This window comes from Myodes glareolus, chromosome 9 (assembly GCF_982192425.1).
Source record: "Myodes glareolus chromosome 9, mMyoGla1.1, whole genome shotgun sequence".
Lineage (NCBI taxonomy): Eukaryota > Metazoa > Chordata > Mammalia > Rodentia > Cricetidae > Myodes > Myodes glareolus.
This window is the reverse complement of record NC_142034.1, coordinates 89,794,696-89,810,189: the sequence shown is the minus strand read 5'-3', so window position 1 is coordinate 89,810,189 and position 15,494 is coordinate 89,794,696. Positions and strand designations below refer to the sequence as shown.

General features: G+C 47.3%; 1 long non-coding RNA gene across 1 annotated transcript; it reads left to right on the top strand.

The window, feature by feature from the left end:
* The first annotated feature begins 296 nt into the window (after positions 1 to 296).
* LOC148121015 (uncharacterized) lies at positions 297 to 12,147 on the top strand. Its single transcript, XR_015738896.1, has 2 exons — positions 297 to 758; positions 11,275 to 12,147. It is a non-coding gene; the product is annotated as an uncharacterized LOC148121015 (long non-coding RNA).
* The last annotated feature ends 3,347 nt before the right edge of the window (positions 12,148 to 15,494 follow it).

Here is a 15,494-nt window from a genome sequence, read left to right as displayed (position 1 = left end):
GGCTGGCAGTGACCTTCTGGGACTCTAGGCCATGGGTTTGTTTGCAAGAATACAGACACACTAGTGGCCACTGACAATATGTGTTCCAACATCACATATGGGGCATATTTTGCTCAGAAACATGCCCTGTTAGTTGTTGAAACCTTTTTTGCATTCCCTGAAACAAATGGCACTATGGAGTATTTTCTTTTAAGGGGCAGTAAATACAAGTCTTTTATGTTGACAATGATAATATTATATTCTACAATTGATTTGCATTTTTCTATTCTGTGGATTTTTCTGCGCGGTATAAATCCCCAGGCTGAAATGCACTGGGCCTCACTCAGAGATCAGCAATGGGTTTTGTCGCAGGCCTGGACAGCTGTTCTGCCTGCAGGGATCTGGCTCTGCTCAAATGTGAAGAGGCGATGCACAGAAAGGAAGAGTGTGCATGTGTGTGCAGATTTGGGTAGGTGACATGGTGCCTGCAAGGATTCTCCGGGAATTCACTATCAGCCTGATCCTCAGAGGAAGCGAATCTGAGCTACATCAGCCCCAGACCTGCCAGCTGGGTTCTCGGGAAAGCAAGGAAGAACACAACGCCTTTTGGCGGTTCTTGGAGGAGCTGAGCTCTCATCACTTCCTGTGGGCCTTTCTGCGCCTAGGATCCTCTCTCCTGCATCAGCCAAGCTTGAGGCAGAGTTAGTGCTAACCACTGGGGCACCCGCTGAGCACTTGCTAAGCATCATCTCTTTATACCCTCACCACAATCCTGCAAGGTAGGTGCTGCTGTTGTCTCTGCTTTACAGAGGAGGGGACCACAGCCTGAAGTTCCTCGGTGGGTAATTTTCAGCCTAGGAATTCAACCTCCAGGCAGGTCTTCTGGTGACAGAAGAAAATAGGTGTCTTGAGAAGCCACCCATGGTGACCACAGAACCCCTCACTCTGACACCTTGCCTTGAGCCAGCGGGATGAAAATACCAAGAATGAACGAGTTCCTGACTGTAATGGGGTGGTTCTCTGGGTTGCATTACTTAGGAGAGGCGAGTCTCTGGGACTTCTTAGTGTTTAGACCAAGGCTGAGTCACCTCTGCTCCTCCTGTGGAATTTCACTGGTGGAAAAGGTGGAGGCCATGGAGCAGGAACAGTTAAGCACCTTAGGCTGAGCTGAAGATTTTGATGGTAACTTTACCCCCAAACCCTTAGAAAAAAGAACAGATATCTTTCTTAGTGTTTGGTCTCCATATTGCAGGAGGAAGCCCCAGACCTGGCAGTATCTGTGCCAGTAGTTTAGGGTAAACAAAAGTGTCTTCTTGATACTCAGTTTGAAGCTTCTGTGGCTGGCCCAGTAATGTCACTGGATGCTTGTCTATTGTGTTCCAAGCCTTCTTGTCTTTTTTCCAGCCTAAGGAGGAGCACATGGAAGGGCATTGAGACACGACTTCTCTCTTTTGTTTTTTTTCTCCCCACCGCTTCTCCTTTTAACTTAGCCTGATAAATAGTAATTGAATGATTGTTTTCAAATTGAGCTTTTAAGTATAGCATTTGTGAGTGAAATTACCCCTCTTCCGTTCAAAGTAACCAGATCCTATTTTTCATTTTCCGTTTCCTCCAGAAAAGTCAAAATGGTTTTGCTGTTGTTGTTTGTTTGTTTGTTTGTTTTTAGAGCTTGACTTCCCTGTGGGTGACTTTCCCAGGTGGGTACTTCGTTAGCCAACACGTGAGCGTGGCAACGACATTCAGCACAGGTAGACGGTACTGACCTCTACCTACAGGAAAACTTCACCACAACCCTTAGAGAATGGGTTGCTGTCGCTCTTCTCGCTTGAAGCACCCACAGAATGTTTACACATGCCCTTGAGCCATCAGGGCTCAGGGACCCCAGATTTTTGGGAAGAATTCTATTACCCACATGGCCATGCAGACAAATGAGAGCTAATCTTACATGGCATTAGGACAGGACTTTATGCTGCGTTCTGCGGTGACCTCACAAGCTGTCTTTCCAATTCTCAGTCCTTCTAAACATGTGAAGGGCAAAAATCTCAGCTTTGTATGTACAACAAAAAAAATAAAAAATATAAGACAGACCATGATCTTGGGCATTTTGAAGGTAACAGTTTCTGATTTGGAAGTATTAAGCTTTAATTGTTTTGTAAAAATGCCATCCCCAATAATATCACTTTACAGCAATTTTAACGGTAGGGTGGAATTTCATTCAAAAATGAGTTGACTTGTTTCCCCCTACTCTATAATGCCTGTGGCTGCGCTGGAATGCCCCTGCCTAGCATTGTGATCCTCTAAGATTTTGTGCAGTGGCCAAGGCAGAGAGTGAGGCTGGCTTTTGCCAAGCTACACTCTGATCATGACTGTTTTCTCAAAAGCCACACTGAAACAGGACCAAGGGTGCTGAAAATGGGGCTGGTATCATCTTTCCCTGTCTTCATTCCTTGTGTGGCCTGGTCTCCTGGGTCTGTTCATCTTACCATGGGACAAGCAATTGGGAGAAAAGTGGACAGCCTCCGTGTTAAGCAGAATGGGTTATGTGTGTAATACATTTGTGCCCTCGAGGTCCAGGTTCCCAACTTCCAGGCTAAGGGACTCCTGAATTCCTATTTCTGGGGTTCAGGTTTGCCTCTGGATGGTGGAATCTGGTTTACCCCTGCAGCCTGCTGAACTTGTGTCCGGGGACCAGGCACTGCAGAGCAGGTGCAGATGGTTCGGTCGACGCAACAATAGCAGCAGTCGCAGCACGGAGACAAAGTCACGTGTGAGTTCTGCGCTACAGCAGCTCCTCCGTTCAGGCTGCAAATCTTTGGCAATCGGAGGAGGGCTCTGAATTAAGCTTAATTAAAATTCACTCTTAATTAGGGCCATTACTTAAAATCAACTCTATGTTATAAAGCCGTGTAATCATAATTAAGTCCCAGGAATGGAATTAGGAAGCACAGAATGTAAAAGCCAAACACAAGGGCCCAGTGTCGGTGGGGGCAGCGGTGGAGTCTTCTACAATTAACGGAATTTTCAAGTAAACAAGGATCAGCCAGTCGTGGTGAGGACCTAGGTAGCCATGGGGGCGGTGTGCTCATCAGAAAGAGGACTTGAAGAAAGTAGACCCTAGGGACAATGGGCTCAGGTAGGCTGATGGGCAACAGGGAGGGTCACTCTGAGGAGCTGGGCCACATTCCCACTCTGTGAGTGATGCTCACAAGCCTGACTCTGGAATCTGCTTCCTCAGCTGTGAGTTCAGGGATGAAGGCATTGTTCCCCAAACTGCCTTTGGCTCAGGATTCTTGTTTCTATGGCGCTCCTGTCAGGGGAGCTTGGATCGTCACAGCCAAGGTCGGTGTCATCCGATGTCACAGTCACAGTGCTTGATTTTAAAGTCTAAAAGAGGGGGAAGGTGAGGTGGAAGTTGATGGGAGTCTCCCACTTTGACGTCATTCATAAGCCACTAAAGAATGGGGACATAAGTTGGGAATAAAAGGGTCAATTTTGCAAGTTGGATGTGCCAAGTGCTGACAGTGGTCTAGGGTGGTGCTTCCTTCTCATTTTCTTGAGCTACAATGTGAGAATTAAAATAGGCAATACCTTAAGGTTTCCCTGATAAACATAAAGTAATTATGTAGCACAGTGTCTACAATAGCGCCTACAAATAGCTGCAAATCTTACATCATGTTAATATATGTATGCTGCACATAATAATATATGTGGCGCAGTTCTTGATTATATGCACAAGCCTGCCTTTGACCACAGTTATCATAATAAGTAGACATCATTTTCTCTAATTTAAACACAAATAACTGTGGACTCAAAGAGGAGCTGGAACTCACATAGGAAGCAAATGCATAGTAAGAGCCACATATATTATAAATATAGTATCTGTGCCTCTGTCTTGCCCCATGATCAGCCAGTGAATCCCGGTAAAGAACATGGGTCTAGAAGCACGTTTCCCAAAGGAGGCTCCTCTCCCATGTTCAATCATCAGGCCCAAGTTGGTGCATCTAATTCTGCCAGAGAATGAGACTTGCCTATTCCAGAGTTCCAGAGTTGTGGAGTTGGAGGGGAAAGGAAGGCAGAGAGAGAGAGAGAGAGAGAGAGAGAGAGAGAGAGAGAGAGAGAGAGAGATCCTTCTCCCAGCTTCCTTCCATTTCATTTTCTTGTTTGAGATTCTTGGGATTATTCTCAGAAGCAGTAAGGGGACACAGACAGCCATAGCCTTCATCGCCTGCTTCCCTTTCATGCCCCTGGCTCACACCTGATATAAAGTTAAGGCTCTGCACATACAGTCTCTCTTTTACTTGGCATCCAGGCTTTAAGGGCTGGGATCATGCTGTATTTTGCAGACAAGGAAATTGAAGCTCCGAGACAAAGCTCAATAAGTGAAATATGCCATTTGACGCCAGCTGGGTGTTCGGTTCACTCTAAGAGACAGTATGCTCTTCCAGAGATATGGATTGGGCTGGGGCCTCGGGGACCATTTCTACCCAAGGCAGCATCAACGCCAAGGCTACATACACCTTTGGTGCAGACAACGTCTTCCAGCTCACATTTGTCAAACCCCCTCAAGTCCACACAGCAACTCCCCTCGATGCTTACAAGCTTCAAAACTCACTGAACTCAGTTCTCATGTTTGGCCATCAAGATGGAACTGGGTAGAAATTCAGCTGGGACCTGGTCTTCATGAAGCCATCCAACTCAGACCTTTCATGTCATCATTAAGTGAAAGATACACATACTAACGTTGTTTGGGTGAACTTCATTCAAAGTGTTAAGTACCAAGGTCTTGAACCTTTCATAGTCTCTATGCTCAGGCAAGGCTGTGCTAGCAATTCCTCACTTGTTAATGAGCAGGAACCCGCTAACCTATGCAGACCTGGTCAGCTTGGTTGAGCTCCTTACGGGGGCCTTTGTGATCTTCAGCTCTCTGGCGGAGGCCATCTTGATTAGAGGCTGGGTTTGGAGGAAGGGGCACTCTGATTACCACCAAGACCCCACTACCAATCAGCAATGAGCCTTTTGTTCTTGGGAGAAGGAAGAACGAGGCAGGCAGGGGAACGAGGGGCCGATTTCGTTTTCCCAGGTTCCACTACCTTGAACAGTGCTGGCTCCCCACTCCCGTTTCCATACCAAGCTGCCCATGTTGAGGTCCTGACCTGTGTAAATCTGTCATGGGGAGCAACCACAGAATGAGTTAGTGCCATATGGGAGGTGAAAGCTTCCTGAGGTGTGTGGTTGTCTTTCAGGTGCTGACAGACCCCAGCTCCTGACCAGAAGAGGCGGAAGTACCTTTCCTAGTGTGACCCCTTAGTCCTTCAAGATCATTTGCCTCTATTTACACTAAACAGAGCCAGCTCCACTTTGGAGTTCCTGTATTTTGGGCAAGCCAAGCTGGAGGTCCCCACAGCCAGTCCAAGCAGGCATCAGCTGTCCTGGAGATGGTCACATGGAAGGCTCTCCCAAGCCTGCTCCTCTGACAAAGTTTAGCAAACAGCTTATCTCCCACAAAACATATGAGGTAATGTTTATGAAATATCACCCTGTCCCCTTCTCCAGGCTGTGGGGTGCTGGCATGACATGACTGAACAATGCTGGTGGTGACTGGGCCACCCTGTCCTACCCTCACCACCCACCACATCAGTAGGGTGGGAAGCCACCATCTATATTTTTCTCATAGCAGGTCTGGAAAGAGTAAGGTTCTATAGTTGTGTCCAGTGCCTCTAAGTCTCCACGGTTCAAGACAAACTTGTGTATGGAATGGGCGTAATTTTCTTCAGGAGGAGATTTTTATTTTCTCTACAAGTAAAGCCTTTTGGTGGCCTGACTGGGAACCAGGCCTGACCCCCCAAGTCTCCTCTGAACTGTTCTGTGCTAAACATTCACTTAAAGAATCTGGAGTGTTTAGTAAGGACGGAGAGATGAAACGGGCAGATAGGAAACAGAGAGATGACCTGGCATGGTGGCCCATGCCTGTCACCACAAAGCTCAGAAGGCTGAGGCAGGACAGTGGGGAGGCTCAGGCAGGTCTGCGCTACATAGAATGGTGCTGTTTCAAACAAATCAGCAGGCAAAAAGATGAAGAAAAGAAGGGGAGAGGGAGGAGGTAGTGGAGGGGGAGACGGAGAAGGGAAGAGAGAGAAATATAGGTGGAAGAAGAGGTAGGGAGGGGAGGGGAGAGGAAAGGAGAGACTTGTTGATGGGTGGCTGGAGAAGAAGATGATGTTAATTCTGGAAGAGTGCGCTGGAAACTACAGGGTCTCTGGAATGAGCCTGGGGAGGCTGGGGTGTGTGTGAGAGACGTATGTATGAGTGTATGTGTATATACCTGTGGATGTGTGTGTTGTATGTGTGTAATCAGAAAAAAGACCATCACATACACTACTCTGTATTCCCCTCCAAGCGGCTGCAATGCTATGGGTGTAAGGACATTTTCAGTTATCCACAGGGACCAGGCCCGCACTGTAGGGACCAGGCCCGCACTGTAGGGAGGGTGCAGCCAATTCTTTGAGAAAGCCACAGTCATTTCCTTGCCTCCTGATGCTCTCAGATACCTCAGCAGCTCGGATGTGTATTGCAAAGAGTTCAGACTATGATGTCCAGGAGTCACGCAGGGGCTGCCCCAGAGACTTCTGCTTAGAACTCGTGGCCACAGCCTTTCGTAGCGGTGGCCCAGAGCAGAAATGTTTTCTTTCTTGTTATTCTTGGATATGGAACATTTTAAGCAACCTACATACTTCACAGCTTGGAAGTGGTTAAATGAGTTTTGGTTCGGCTTACGATTAACTACAGGGTGTTAAGAACAAATCACCAATCCTACCTTTCCACAGCCAACGTACGGCGAAACAAAGAAGAAAACCCTGAAGCCGAGGATTCTCTGGGTGGAGTGTGGCCTGAGAATATGACAAAATGCTAGCACTTAAGGCTACAAAGCTAGCATTACTTTTCAATTTCCCATTTCTAATACACCAAAAATGCCATTTTTATTGTGAACATTTTAGAAATCTTGGTCTCTCCCATCAACGGTAATAACATAAATCTATGTAGAGGAATGAAAGCAAAATAATATATTTAGGTGATAGGATCACATCTATGTATGTATGTATGTATGTATGTATGTATGTATATGTATGTATGCTTTTTGAGACAGGGCTTCTCTGTGTAACATTCCTGGCTGTCCTGGAACTTGCTTTGTAGATCAGGCTTGCCACAAAATTGTAGAGAATTGCCTCTGCCTCCCAAGTGCTGGGATTAAAAATGTGTGCCACTATCATCCGGTCGTAATTTATTTTTACATATTAGTTTATTTTGTTTCTAGAAACAGAGTATTAGTATGTATCCCCATGCTTGTGTTGAACTATGTATCCCAAGCTGGCCTCAAACTCACAGTGGTCCTCCTGCCTCAGCCTCAGAATAATGGAATTGCGAGTGTTTGCTGCCACGCCTGGCTTCTTCCTTGAATTTATAGGTTATGAATTTTTAACTTTTTTGTTTTTATTTTATATATATATTTTCCCTTTCTCTCCCCTCTCCGTCCACCATCTCCCATGGTCTTCAAGATAGTTTCTGAATTTTAAGTACTTTCTGTGTTTCGTTTTTATGCTGGGACATTCATATTTAAGATGGTTTTAGAAATACGGTGGAGAGGGAAAGAGATCCACTGCTAAGCAATCACTGTTTCAGGTTCCCCTTGGCCCATTCCTGCCATGACTGGGTTGAACCTTATTTCATGAGCTTCCCAAATGAGCTGGTCAGCTGGTCCTGGGGAATGGTGTGAGGGTAAGAAACGTTAAAGCAAACACAATGCCAGCTCATAAGTAGAGTCAGCTATGGTCTACCTGGGGAGGCAGACTCTTCACCATCTGAGTTATGGGTTTCACCCTAATGGTTCTCAAAAGTAATAACAACAAAGTCTGTGACTTCAAAGTCACCCCAATTGCAGAGAGGGTCCCCTCCTTTCCTGCTCCTTTTAACTTCCTTTCTGTCAATGAAGGCTGTCTCTTACTGTCATTGTGAGGGTTAAATGATGCCTGTTTGTAAAGTGTTGAGAAAATCCATCCTCAGTGTGAGTCATAGGGCCAGCATCGTGTTAAAGGTGTCTATGACCAACCCTCAGCAAGCCAGGGCCCAGACATGCAGAGCTGGTCTTTGATTCACGGAAGAGCTGGTGATTCTGTTCCCAGCAGGCATTTATTTGCCTTCTGTGCTTAGCTGGAATGTGTTCTAAACCTTACCATATGGTGTTGCAGAAAGAATGGCCAATTTTCCATTCAACGATCACAGGATAAATTAATCTACTTCAAAGAACATGAGGGGAAGACAGAGTTTTCTCTTCATTCTGTATGTTGTGACTTTGTCTACATTTCTGCCGTGTTTTCTTGGTACAGAAAAGCCCTTCTGAAGCGCAAGGAGGTGGCACAGTCTTATATGACTTGTCTTCTCACTGTGGATGTGACGGAGGAGGAGACATTGCAGTACAGAAGGTCTTGACTGGAGATCAGAAAGAAGGGTTAGGAAGAGACTGCACATTGGGAACAGACCAGGGACCTCTAACAGAGCAAAGATTCTTGGGGTAGCTTTGGAAGTCCAGGAAACCACCCAGCAAGGGGGAGCTCAGAAATAAAATCAGAGGGGAAAATCTATTTATAGATAGCCACACGATTCCGTATCAATATTAGTGATTTGTTCTGTCCTTTGGGTCATTGACTTTTTAGAGCCCTACTTCAACTCCCATCCCATCTCATCCTGCTTCATGCTAAGCATTAGAGTGGAAACAGAAGCGTGCAGGGACCATTCTTGAATAAGGAAGCCATGGAGGAGAATGGATCACGGATCAAGACTGTACTTCAGAGAAGTGTGAGCTAGGGTAGTGTCTGATGAAGAGAGATGGGCAGGAAAGGTTACATGCTGTCCAGAGAAGCAGCAGCTTGAGCTGCGTCTTCAGGGGCAGTGCAAACTGTGACCCAGTCAGTAGTAGCTTCGAGAGCTGGGGGTGCTCTCAGCTTCTTTAGGAGTAAGGCAACGATGCATGAGAACCTGGGCTCTACCTAGATCACAAGTCAGTTCCAGGAGCTCTGAGGCAGAAGATGACTGTGCACTGGGACGGCCCCAAGGAGATCACATGTTATAGGCAAATGGGCCTACTGCAGTCGCAAGGGGCAGAGTCTCCCAAAGGGGTCTAAGTGCCCCCACACATGCAGCTGCAGGATGCTTGTGCATTCAGGAGCAGAGATTGCAGGGGACAATTTGGAGGTGCAGACCTTGACCCTATGCCTTCAGTTGGGAGGGACGGATTACATTAGTCTACATTGTTCTTTATCAGATAACTTTGGAGAAGTACACTGGATGCTAATGAGACTCATGCATGCAAGCATGCATTCATTCAGAATAGTTCTGTGCATCCCTTTCTGGTCAGTGCTGCTGAAATCTCTTTGGGGGCTGCACGAGCTATTGAGGGCTTTCTCTAACTTCAGGGACCCTCCAGCCAGGAGGAGGAAGAGGTGCAGACTGACTGGTCCCTCCGCGTTAACCGTGGGCTGTAACTGTATCTCCTTCTAGTACCTGGTGAACTTGGGAATCTCTCAGGAAAACTGCTGGCTCTTATCCAGGACTAACCATCTCTACTGCCTCTGATTATAGCCTAGAACTCAGCCCCTAGGTCCCCCTTCTCTAGTCACTGTATCTTTACTTTCAGGGAACTCCATCAGAGTTCTTTGGAGCCCAGACCGGTGTTTGGCATGTGCTGTCTTCTTGGCCCATGCCCCCTCGTTCAAGTTGCCTGTACTCTAATCTCGGATTAGCATTACTTCCATAGGAAGGCTTTCTCAATCTGTCTGACTAGACCAAGTCTTTGGGAGCCTCTCACTCCCTAACATCACTTATAGCTCTTATTCTAGTCACTGTTATTTTACATTTACTTATGCCATGACTATAATATGTCCATATCATCTCTTTTAATAATCAAGTTTATTGTAGTATAATCTATGTTTAAGAAACAGACTTGTTTCGATGAGCGCTAGCAAATCTTTACAGAGTTTACAGCTCGTGTAACCATCACCATAATCAAATATGGAACATTCCATCTCCTCGAAAGGTCAGTGCCCCATCCTGGCCGTTCATGTGGTGCACACGACTCCAGTCCTTTAGATTGCTGAGCAATGCTGTTCTCTTTGGCTCCTGGGAGCCGCCCTTGGTTTCTTAGGCAACTTTATGCTTCTTTAGGGCAGGAGATACATTTCCCGGTATTTCATAGGGATGGCCTTTGATCTCACCCTGCTTCACGGATTGACTGCTCCTGGACCCACACCCAACAGCTGTGCCAACACAGAGAGTGTGCTCTCCCACCCCTTGGCAGGTCATGGTTTTGGCCGGCAAAGCCTGGCTCCCTCTAGAATCACTGATGCCTCCCAGAGATACACAGAAGTTCCTGACTAGCCTTGGCAATGAGGCAGTATGACTGGCGAAAGCAGGCAAATCCTTCTATCTCTATGAACTTGGACATCCTTGTTCGTGGGTTGGAGACAATGTTGTTCTTACAGGGTCATAAAGTGAACCCAGGGGTAAGAAGGCCTGTGTTCTCTGTCCCTTTCTCTCTCTGGACCTTCAGTTTCTTTCTCTGTGAGATGATAATGGCTGAACTAGAATTCCCCAAGGCGCCTTCACGGAACTGGAAAGGGGCCAATAGCCTTCCAGCACAGGAAAAACTGGGGTAAGAGTTTAGACAGTGGCCAGTTTCTCTGGCAATTCTTTTCCTGAATAAAGGAAGTCCACTTCGGTTTCTAGAATAGGTCTGTGGATTTTTTGATCACTGGGCTGATAGCTGATAACTTAGCTATTCTGAAGCCCATTAGGGAATGTAATAGAGCTCCCGATTTCCACATGTGACCACTGGTCTTGTGAAGCATGTCCTCTGCTGGGAACTTATCCTTGATAAATGTGTCAGAGGTTAACTGAGGGGCAGGGACACTGTTCCATTTGCAATCCAGTAGTTTAGTTAAAATCTCCTCCAGATAGATCTTGTCCTCGTTCATCCAGTCACAGAGGACATATGGGGCCTATTATGTGTCAAGTACATGAGATACGTTACCACCGTCATCTGCTAGGGGAAGCGAGCCTCATCTCGCTAGATGGGGAAATGGGCTTCTTCCACATGAATTACCATGCACCTTGTGACGAGCTCTGGGTGGGCGGAGGGGACACAGTGTGTGATGCTGTGTGACCAGGAGAGGAGGGCGACAGCTTCTGATCAAAATACAAAAATGTCAAAATGCCAGGAACTTATCACTCCTTTTAATTCTTCAGACTTTGTGACCGGATGGCACCTGGAACGGTTTCCTACACCCTGGGACCCCCAGACTCTGCGGAACACTCAAGGAGAGAATGACAACTGTTGCCAGAAACAAGCAACAAAGCTATTTCCAAATCGTTACCTCTAGTGCTCAGGATTCCCGGCAAGGAGAACGGATCTCTGGGATCAGTCAGTGGAGCACACGCGTTCTTCATTCAGCTCTTCAAATAGCACAGTGTGTGTTCTTTTTCTGCAATGTCTCCAAAACCTAAAGCCAGCGGTGCTCACCAATTGAGAACCACTGTCCTTACAACGCGCAGATGATGGTACCCAGCTGCCTCATTGACCACAAGCCCCAAATTGCCCGGTTCAGCATCCTAGGGTCTGTGCCAGCCTGAGAATGGGCTGTGGCTTGGGAGATGTTTTGCACTGGCATCCAGGAGTGGGTCATAGCTCCCCATTTCACAGTCTAAATCGAAGTGCCCCCTCTGCCATGTATAGACTGCAGCTTCCCCATGCCGGGTCAGAGATGCTGACACTGACTTGGAGAAGCCAACGTGCAAATCAAATGAAGACAAAGGAGAACCGAGGATGGGTGGAAGCAGATGGGAGAAAGGTGTGGAGGTGATATTGGAAGGCTCACTGAACTCATAGGGAGACGGGGCATGGCGGCGGGTGAGGGACAGGGGCCTGGGGTCAGCATGATTCTCCTCCTCATGAGTCTGTGATGTGGGACCGGGACATTGAGGTTTAGTTTTTCTATTTGTAAAGATGAAGACATGACTAGTTCTTCCACCAGGAGTCTGCGTTTAGAGAGATGCGATGAGGTGCCATGTTAAGACACACTGCCTTGCTCAGAAGTACTCAATAAAACGTATCTGTCATCATGACGCCTATCATTGTCCTCTGTTGGTCAAATAACCTTCCATTTCTCTAAAGGCTGAGTGTAGGAGACGGCATTACAATTTACAGGCAGAGAAATTGGGAGGAATAGCTGAGCCATGCCAGTGTGCCACCCTTCCATTCTGCACCCTGTTGCCATCCATGAATGAGCTCTCAGCACTCACCAAAGAGTGGTGCCAAGGGCAGAAAGCAAGCTTTCCTAAGTCTCTGACCTCTGTTCCAGCTTCTGAACAGCTGTGATGGTGTTTAAAACTTCAGCAAATGACCACCAGGGGGCGGTACAGACTTACCAAACCCAGTAAAGACTGGACTGAACTGGCTGCCAGGACAAGCCAGAAGCAGCTGGGCTGCTGGGCTGAGGTCTAGTAGGTTTCAAAGGCAGAGGGGCAGAAGGCACATTGAATTAAGACATAGGATCTGTCCTGATGTCCCCCTCCCCCCATTCTCACACTATCTTGTACATGGGATGGACCAGGCTAACTGATATGAGGTCTCTCCCTCTAGTAATGGGGACAGGACAGCCTGGGGCTGGAAGACAGCAGTGGTATACTGAGTGACCGCTAGCCAAGACTGGATTTCTAGGACCATTCAGGACTCAGTGGCACCCAGGGCATTTCTTATGGCTGTCTCAGCCCTTTTGATCTCTGCTCCCTGTATGGTTCTGGGTCCACTGATAGTCAGGCTTCTGGACCCTCCCCAGATCTCTGAATCAGAAACGACGTCATTTTGGTCAATGGTCCAGAGGAGTTTTGAAGACTCTGCTCGTGGCAGAAGATCCTGAGGGTGAGAAAGTGGAGAACATGAGTCTTTACTGATCATTTCCCTGCCAAGCCCTAAGCTTAGTGCCTCATAAATGCCCGCCAGTGTATTCCCCACCTCCATACTGTTTCTTACCTGTTCTTTATGGCAAGGAACTAGGTAACATCCAGAGAGGTGGCCAAGGACATAGAGTAGCCAGTACTTGGGGTAGTCTCAGAACTCAGGGCTGTCTGGATCTATAGCCCAAGAGCTTTCTCTTCCAGGAGACTAGCCTGGGGTTAAAAAGGCACCTGGCCCAGTGTCCAGCCCATGCTGTCTCTTGTTCTCAGACGTGGGTTCTGTCTGGGGTTCCTACTTCTATACGGAAGACTGAAATGCCTTTTATTGTTCAACATCTGGAAGCACCAAGCATCTATTCTTGGCAACAGCTTCTTCCTAAAACAGCTCAGTCCTCCCAATCAGATCAAACGTCTGTGGTTCTTGAGCAGCGGGGGCTTTGAGCAGGAAGGAGGCTGGCAGCGGGGAGGAGGGCCTGGGGTTGATGCTCTTGGTGGATCCTATTTTTGAACCCCTTCTGCCTCCAGACAGCAGGCTCCTCAGTTCTGCTCCTCTATGCTTGGATCGTTGCCACAATTTCACTGTGGGTCCGGTGGGCTCCTTCTCTGTCTGCCCTGGTCATTTGCAGCCATTCTGCAAAGTCCCTTGGAAGAAAGGGTTCAGGATGGAAAACGGGCAGAGCAAAAGCCAGTTGTCACTAAGAACGGCTGCTTGTTACAGCATTGCTTTTAAAAAATGGCTTTGGTTTTAGGTGGTCTGTGGCTCTGTCGCCGTGTTCCCCTAGTGAAGGGAGACTCCGGTCCTCTTCGTGAGGAGTGCAGGTAAGAACTAGGCCAGTCTTGGTTCTGTCTTCAGTGGTTCAGATCTACGTTCCCCTGTCATGGCTCCACATCCCAGCCCGTTTCATCCCGTCTGTAATCTGTCCATCTCAACTTCTTTAATATTCAAATTAGCTGATTGAATGGCTACAAGTCCTAAGTTTCTTCCCGGACTCAATGACTCAGAATTTATGGGCAATTCTCCCCATAAGGTTTCTATGGGCTGAAGGATACCACTGCTCCTCTATGCTCTGCTTCTGCCACCTGAGATTTCAGTTTGTTTGTTCTGACAGGCTCTGCCCCTCCTTCACAAAATACCCACTCCTCGCCACTGCCAACCCTCAGCCTATGAGGGGTGAGGACAAAAAGAGGCCACCCTGCCTCTTTCAGAAGACCAGATACGGGGTCTCTCCATCTTTTCATTGAAGATGGCAGTAGCCATACCTTTGTTGGATTGATTCCAGGAAGAAAAGGAGGAGAAACATTAATGACACTGGCTGTTCTACACAGAGGCAGCCCCTTGGGCTGTCCTACTGCCATTACACCAGACAGCTCTCACTTCCGGAATCTTTCACACTAGGCATCTGTACCCAGCTAGACAAACCCACCGCAGCGCTCTGCAGCAATGCACATTGAGCTAGGGTCTCGAAATACCCCGATTTGAGAATGCATTTTCCTCTCTGTGCACCCCCAAGTTCACGTCACATAACGACTCCTCTCTGGTTCCTGGTGCCAGGGAAATGGGAGGGTAGACAAGACCATCCACAGAGGTCATATGGCTGATTCACGGTCAACATAGCCCTAGCCCTGTGCACCACCTCTTCAGGTTCACTGGAGTGCTATGTTGAGTCAACAAATCTCTGGCTCAAAAGAAAGAGTAAAGTTGTAAGTGGTGTTTTTCACCTTGATTAGGAACCACAATCAGGAGCAACGCAAGCTTGTAAGGATCTAGGCACACGGGCAGTGTGTGAAGCGATGGTGTGGTTGTCAAGGGGAGACTGGAAAGGTTGTACAGATCCATAGGGAAAGGGGCCGGTGATAGCAGTCAGCTATGCAGCTCTATCCCGGATTCAGAAGCTCTGGATAATCATAAGGGCTTTGTGGTCCACTTGAAGACAACTGTGTTTGTAGCAGGCTGTCTTTTGGGCCACCAACCAGCTTCTAAATAAAGACACGGAGACTTATCATTAGTTATGAATGCTGCACCTTAGCTTAGGTGCCTTTCTTGCTAGCTTTTGCTAGCTCTTATAACTTCATTTAGCTTTCTTCTATTCATCTACGTTTTGCCTTGGAGCTTTTTACCTTTCTTTCATTCTGTATGTTCTACTTCATGTCTGCCTGTCTGGCAGCTGCCTGGCTGGCCCTGGTTGTCTCTCTCTCTCTTTCTTCCTCATTCTCTCTCCCTTCTTTCATGAGTCTAGATTCCTCCTCCTACTTATTCTCTCTGCCTGCCAGCCTGTATTCTACCGTCTAGCTATTGGCTGTTCAGCTTGTACTGACCAGGTGCCTTACACAGGCAAAGCAACACATCTTCACGTGGTTAAAAAAACATGCAGTGCAAACGGATGTAACACCTTTACATTATTAAACAAAAGCAGCGTAAATAAATGGAACACATCTTTGCCTGGTTAGAGTAATATTCCACAACAACTCTTCATTTGGGAAAACGACACACAGAGAGCTATGAATAACTGGGA